The following is a 7500-nucleotide window of genomic DNA, read 5'->3' as shown; positions in this document are numbered from 1 at the left end:
ACATAAACCAGGCTCCTCATAGAACCAGACAGGAGAGTTTCAGTAATAGAAAATATTTTATAGCAGCAAGTGCCAGTGAGTAAAAAACACTAGGAGAGAAGTGAAGGATTATGAGTAGTAGAGTAAAGGAGCAGATATGAGTAAAAACTTGTTCCTGCTCAAGGGGGGGAGACTATGGGGAAAAGAAGGGTTTGGCAAAGAGCTTGAACGGGTTTTGGGATCCTTGAAAGAGAGAAGACTCTGGTTACAAGGTAAAGGACTATAGGGATAAGGTCTTTAAGGGCAGAGATTTTATTTGATGAGTGAAGGGTATGGCCTCTGGGGTAGAACGGTTTTGACTGGGTGGGGAAGAAGGAATATGGAAATTTGTGGAGACTGGTAGGGTAGGGATGACTGGATCAGGAACAGTGGTAGTTTGGAGGCGAGGCTTTTGACGTGGGATCCTTTCTGGCTTAGACGACTGCGACGGTGCTTCAGGTGATGTAGTCGGTGGGATGGTCTACATTGCCGCAATTCTCTTCTGGTGCTCTGGACACCTCCTCTTCTAGGCATGGTGGGAAAGGGAGCAGGAAGGATCCCCTTCCCCTCCTTATGAGCATTAATGCGGGTGTGAGTTGTGTGTCTTCGACTGTAAACGCCACAACTATGGGCTCTTGCAGTCGGCTTTATGATGTCCGAAGCGCTGGCAGTCATAGCATCTCAGTGGTTCCAGCGTGAAGTCATCAATGGGGAAGGTTCTCCGTAGTACGAGTTCTAGCGAAGGTGGGAGGGTCCAAAGCAGGTGACAACGACCTTCTTTGTGGATGCTTCACTGCTGCCCTTGTGACGCTCTGCGTTGGCAATGTTGATCTGCTCAGTAACAAGTCAAAATGATCACGTAACGTCAAGGATGACTCCCTCTGAAGAAGGCTGGGTCTGTCCTGATCCTTAGGAGTGATTGTTAGGTCACCCTAGAGGTTGGGAGCGTGGGGTACGCAGCTGCAAAGGCAGCTAATGCTGCATAGGAAGGTCATCTCCAGTGGAAGGCAGCGTGAACCTAATAAGCTGTTTGGGAACTGAGGAGGTGGATAGTGCTGCTGGCCTGGAAAATGCTTGAGCATAAGAGAGAGTGGCAGATGCTTAAGCTAGTAGCCGAGTTAGGCACTTGGTACAATTGCAATCTGGCACATGGCTCTCTGCCTGATCAAGTGGAGCAGTGGCGTTGGAAGGTTACCTGGGGGTTCTGAGAAGATAGGACTTAAATGCAGGCAGGTGGGTCTCCAGGTGGTAGGGCTGAAGCACCTACAGGAAGGTCCTGAGAAGTCCGGACTTGAGTGGTGGCAGGTGGGTCTGCTGGACGCAAGGCTGAGATGGTGGAAGAGGGGTCCTGTGGAGTACAGACTTGACTGATAGTTGGGATGTCCTTGGTCTTGCTCTCTTTCTTAGCAGCAAGGGGTTTCACGGGAACTGTTCCAGGAAAAGTGGATTGTGTAGGACATTAGACAGAAACAGGGGAAAGTGATAGGAATTTAACAGGAACAGTGGAAGAAGTAGGACGTTTGACAGGAACAGTGGAAGGTGTAGGACGTTGGCCTGGAGTAGTGGCTGGGGTCTTCTTTTGGATTGGATTTTTTTTAGAAAAGTGGCATCACATCTGCACCTTTTGATGAGATGCACCCAGGTTGAATATGAGTCACAGACCAAGTTCCTGTGCTATGTTATGCATATGAAGAAAGGTGGTCTCTCTGATTGCTGGCATGTGCAGTACTGGTGACAAGGTTTCCAATCTTTATGGCAGAGGTCCTGGAAATGTACTGGCCAGGGCTAATAACAAAAGTTAAGCTGAAAATTTCAGCCAGCCAGAAGACTGGACTTCAGTGCTGTAATTCTCAGCTAGCTGAAAATCCCAGCTAGCTAAGACAGTTGGTGGGAAGCGCTAACCTCGGTGAGAGCTCGGTTGGAAGGTCTCTTCTACTCAGGAGCTGGGCAGACACTCAAAGACAATCGATGATGAAACAGTCCAAGGCTGAATTCCTATAGATCGAACATAAATAAAAGTGGTTATGCCTGCCCCAATCATTCATCGCAGGTTACTTAGTCCCAATATACACCATCATTCCCCTTGGCCTAAAAAATGTCATCCAGTTTCAAAATTATTGGTTTCTTAAAAGTTGTACTAAGGATCTCAGATGAGACCATATTAGAAGATGATAATGTTTGGAAGCAACTGTAAGGTTTCGAATATTGCCATGCAGTCCACGAAGTCTACAACGTACTGGTCCCGGATTTTGCTCAATATCTCCAGACAAAATAAGAATTAAAATCTTTAAAAGTATCTTCTGCATTGTCATCCAGGTTCTGTTTGGCTTAGTACTGCTACATTCGATTATCGGACATGCTACTTAACGTTTATTATTATTATAGACCATCTTCGTAACATCTAAAATTGTATAACATTCCTCCCACAAATAACTGAGCTTCAGTTCGGTATCTCTCTCTCTCTCTCTCTCTCTCTCTCTCTCTCTCTCTCTCTCTCTCTCTCTCTCTCTCTCTCTCTCTCTCTCTCTCTCTCACACCTATATTGTTTAGAGCTTTTGCTCTGGAAGGGGGCTCTCAGGCCTGCAGTCATAACCCCCAACAGTAAACTCAAAGAATATGCTCAAAATAAGAGGTAAAACACCGTGTGCTCTTCTGCAGCAGCTCTAGACAGAGAGCGTTGCCGTAAGATGTCGATCTTTTCTGATTTTCGTATGGAATCCAGTATGGAGTCATTTTGCTCACAATCCCTTCTTTACGCGAGTCTTCATTAGGAGTAAATTTGCTGAAAAATTGAATTACACTTCCATACTAGAGGGGCACTTACTTGAGAGCACGTCTTCGTTACGCCAATCAGTCTTAATTTGCTCTTAACTAATTAATGGATTTGTCATTAGGTTCTACCCCACATGTCTACCAAGTTTGGTAAAAATCGGTACAGCAGTTTTTGTGTAAAGTTACAAACATAAAAAATCAAACTAAAAAACAGACAGGGGTGAATACAAACCCTTGGCAAAATCGCCGATTTCGGCGAAGGCAAAGCTGTGGTGGTTAAAAATTCTCGAAAACTTTTGAAATACACTAATAATTTTTTTTATACATATACAGTATATACTGTATATATACAAGCAAAAATATACATATCTACAAACGCATTAATATACACATATAACATATATATACATACATAATATATATATATATATATATATATATATATATTATATATATATATATATATTTATATACATATAATATCTACACACACATGTAAATTCTCTCTCTCTCTCTCTCTCTCTCTCTCTCTCTCTCTCTCTCTCTCTCTCTCTCTCTCTCTCTCTCTCTCTCTCTCTCTCTCTCTCATATATATATATATATATATATATATATATACATATATATATATATATATATATATATATATATATGTATATATATATATACATATACATACGTACATAAATACACACACGCATATATGTATAAATATATACATTATATATATATATATATATATATATATATATATATATATATATATATATATTGATAAAGGCTACCATTTTGAGATTGAAAATATTTCTGATTTCATGTGATGTACCTGCAAATGATTTCACGTAGATGCATCTCGACTTTGAAATGTCCTGTGACTATGTGACTATTTATAAATATGTATACCAATTACAATATGTGCAGTGATGGCCGAGTGGTTAAGGCGTCTGACTAGAAATCAGATGGGATCTTCCCGCGTAGGTTCGAATCCTACTCACTGCGAAATGTGAAAGTTTTAAAAGGAAATTACAAAGTGGGAGGGTCCCAACTACTGAACGGGAACGAGAAATACCCGTAGAGTTATCCTCCGAGACCTGTGTAATATCCTTGATCCAATGGATGTCTTACCACTCATTTCACCAGCAATTGAGTCCAATAAACGCTTGCATCATATGCATTATAAGACATGGATACGTCTGTATTGATATGTGGATAAAGATTTGCTAAAAGTTTTTTTTTTCTTTCTTTGTTTTCAAAACTTAGATCCCATTCCCTCGAAGAACAGAAATTTACTTCGAATATTTTAATTCACTAAATATTAGATTACAAAGAAAGATACCATTTTGCTTTTTATTCGTATAACAAAAAATAATGATTTGTTACAAACCTTATTATATTTGGAATATGGAATCCATATTTTAAAAATTATGACCGATTCAAAATAATGTAAATGAACACTCAAAATATCATTCTGGGATTTTTTAATCATCTTAAAGTGATTTATGACAGTCTTAATTAACAACGAAATTAAGGTTTGCCAAGACATCCTAACTGGAGAACCTACCTCACTTGCCACATTATCGGGAGATTCGGTGTATATTAGGACCAAGCAGTTACCAGACCTGTGAGTAGCTTCACTTATAGTCTACTCACAGCCTGATTCAGATGCAAAGTCGAAACTCCTAAGCTATAGTGATCACTAAGAGAAACAGAATTTCTCCACTCCCTATGGTGAGCGTTGAAATTACCAACAAGCAAAAAGGGAGGTCTTGTTACCATCTTGTATATTAACCATAATGGCAAGAAGACTATCGAAGACAGAACCATCAAGTCTTAACCTATAAATCGAACAAAAATATAAGTAGTTATGCCTGCCAATATTAATATTTAGACCTAAGCTAGCATCCACTGGTGGGTACAATTATTTCACAAAGTATACATTATTGTTTGGCAGTATATATTGTTATGTTAGATATAAGTACTGATATGTACGTAATTGTATGTTCATGTTGATAGGGTTATATCTAATTAACTGTATATACATGTTAATCATGTATACAAACATGTATACAGTATGTAAGTCTAAGCATGTCTGTATATGTACACCTGTATATGTATACCTGTATATGTATACGTATGTATATGTCTATGCATATATTTCAGTATGTGCCTGTATATGAATACCTGTATGCGTATACATATGTCCCATCTCGACGGAACATGGGTTTTTTCACATTATAAAAATGTTCGTGGATACACTTTCACAGCCAGATATTCATCAGGCGAGTACCTTCTTTTTCTAATGATCCCTCGAGTGGTACTGCTTACCCCTCGGCAAGTAAATGCAATGTTGCTCTGTCCATATGGTGAATTGTGAATAGTTAGATTTTGTGGAAATCTCCACTGTGATGGAAATATGCTCTCACCAATAGGCTTACAACACATCACCTTATCAGATCAGACTTAACACACGTCACCTATAACGTAGTTCAGCGATCGCGAACAACAACTTATGGTAGGCATAGTACTCTTAAAAAGGTCATTAATCTCACTGTATAAAACACATACTTCTACATATCTTTCATACAAGGATTAGGACACATATGTATATGTCTGATATATCTAAATGTGTGCGCACATGTATAGATATGTTTTTATATATACATATAATTTTGCTTATGTATGTATATGGACAATGCTATCTCTATTAATATAAAGAAATGGTACTGAAGCCTAAACAAAATTTAACGCAGGTAGCTGGTATGGGAGCGTCACTGTAGTCTCTCTATGTTCGTACGTTTCCTGTACTTATAAAATGCAAAGAAACCTCGGTCAGTAAATCAGTCCTCTGAAGAAGTATCACGAAACTAGTCAGGACTTAATATTATATTTCTTATTTTCATTTTCCCTGCGGTTCTTTTGCCCATTTACGAGTATATATATATATATATATATATATATATATATATATATATATATATATATATATATATGTGTGTGTGTGTGTGTGTGTATGTGTGTATGTATGTGTACACTGATAAAGATTATATATTTTAGGTTGAAAATATTTTTGATGTCTTGTTTTATACCTCCTAAGGATTTCACTAAGTGCATCTCGACTGTAAAATGCAGTGACCATGTGACTATTTATAAATAGGTATACCTCCAACATTATGTGCAGTGATGGCCGAGTGGTTAAGGCGTCTGACTAGAAATCAGATGGGATCTTCCCGCGTAGGTTCGAATCCTACTCACTGCGAAATGTGAAAGTTTTAATAAGAAAAAGGGGGAAGGTGCCAACAACCGAAAGAGCGCGGGAAATAACCGCAGAGTTGTCTCTTAGAGTGCTCTGCAATGTTCCTAATGCAATGGATGTCTTATCACTCATTTCACCAGCAAGAATGTTCAAGAATGTGAACGCTTGGATCATATATAATGTTAAGTCATTATATATCATGTATCGATTACTAAAATAGTTTTTCAAAACTCCGACTTCCTTCCGTTTAGGAACTGAAATTTACTTGATTTTTATAATTTTCTTTAGCATTATATTATTATTGTTTATTTTGACTAGTTAAGTTGCTACCATATTTGGAAAAGTATAAGCCATAAGCCCAAGAGCTCCAACAGTGAAAATTAAAAGGGAAACAGAATAGTGCGCCTTAGTGTACCCACTAGTAAAAAAACTAACCCAAGACTGTACTAGACTAAGGTACAGAGGCTATGGCACTACCCAAGACTAGAGAACAATGGTTTAATTTTGGAGTGTCCTTCTCATAGAAGAGCTGCTTACCATTGCTGTCGTCTCTCTTTTACCTTTATCAAGTTGAAATAGCCACTGAACAATTATGTAGCTAAACCCATGAGTGAGGAAAGATACCATTATACTTTGTTCGTAGAACCAAAACATTGTTTTGTTTACAAACTCTGTTATATCTGGGATACCACATCGATACTTCAAGAATAAAGCCTGCAATATTTTCCTGAGAGCATTCAGTTCTCAGAATTTCTTAGCCTTACAAATCTTCCCAACATTCAAAATTCATTATAGAAGAAGGCCAACAACAAGGCTACATTAATCTACAATAGAAACTATCACAAATAATCTAACCAATTAAAGAAATTATTTAATTTCAACCTCATCCAGTGGTGATAAAAAGATTAATAAAACACTCTGGCGAAAAAAATACCCTATTACTTTTAATAATCTTCCGGAAGCAATGTATTAAAAAATAATTTATCATTTGGCATTTGCAGCATTCCATGCAAGGAATGTGAAGTGTTCTAAGCCAGACAAACAGGTAGTTCCTTCCTGCAAAGTATATTGAAACATTGAAGATCAATCAGATTTAAGAAATTATACACAAGGTGTGAGACTTCAGCATAGCATACATTGCTCAAAAGCTCTTACCCACACAAAATAAAAATCGCAGAAGCAGCAGTCATTCGTAAAACAAACATGAATTTATCTGTAGGACAATGGTGAGGGGATATAATTACAGAGATCCTCCCTTAACATACCCTTAAGAACGTATAAAAGATGCTCATATCTGCTATCTAATAGCCAGCGTTAATACAAAGCCTCCTTTCAGCAGCATGTAATTTACCTTAACCCTCAATTAACTTCTCCCCTTGGACCATTATACCAAGAATTTAACCCCTTTCCATCTTTGCCACTAACTGCCAACATGGACCAAATGTCATACAGTAAGG

The 7500-nt window shown here is 38.1% G+C and overlaps 2 non-coding genes across 2 annotated transcripts; both read left to right on the top strand.

Annotated features, from left to right (window-relative positions):
• Nucleotides 1–3707: 3707 nt before the first annotated feature.
• Nucleotides 3708–3789, top strand: TRNAS-AGA (transfer RNA serine (anticodon AGA)). The gene has a single exon. It is a non-coding gene; the product is annotated as a tRNA-Ser (tRNA).
• A 2175-nt stretch (nt 3790–5964) lies between these two features.
• TRNAS-AGA (transfer RNA serine (anticodon AGA)) lies at nt 5965–6046 on the top strand. Its single transcript has one exon. It is a non-coding gene; the product is annotated as a tRNA-Ser (tRNA).
• The last annotated feature ends 1454 nt before the right edge of the window (nt 6047–7500 follow it).

The sequence above is a fragment of the Palaemon carinicauda genome, chromosome 31 (genome assembly GCF_036898095.1).
Source record: "Palaemon carinicauda isolate YSFRI2023 chromosome 31, ASM3689809v2, whole genome shotgun sequence".
Lineage (NCBI taxonomy): Eukaryota > Metazoa > Arthropoda > Malacostraca > Decapoda > Palaemonidae > Palaemon > Palaemon carinicauda.
Note: the sequence above shows the minus strand (reverse complement) of the source record. Positions and strands in the feature narration are given on the sequence as shown.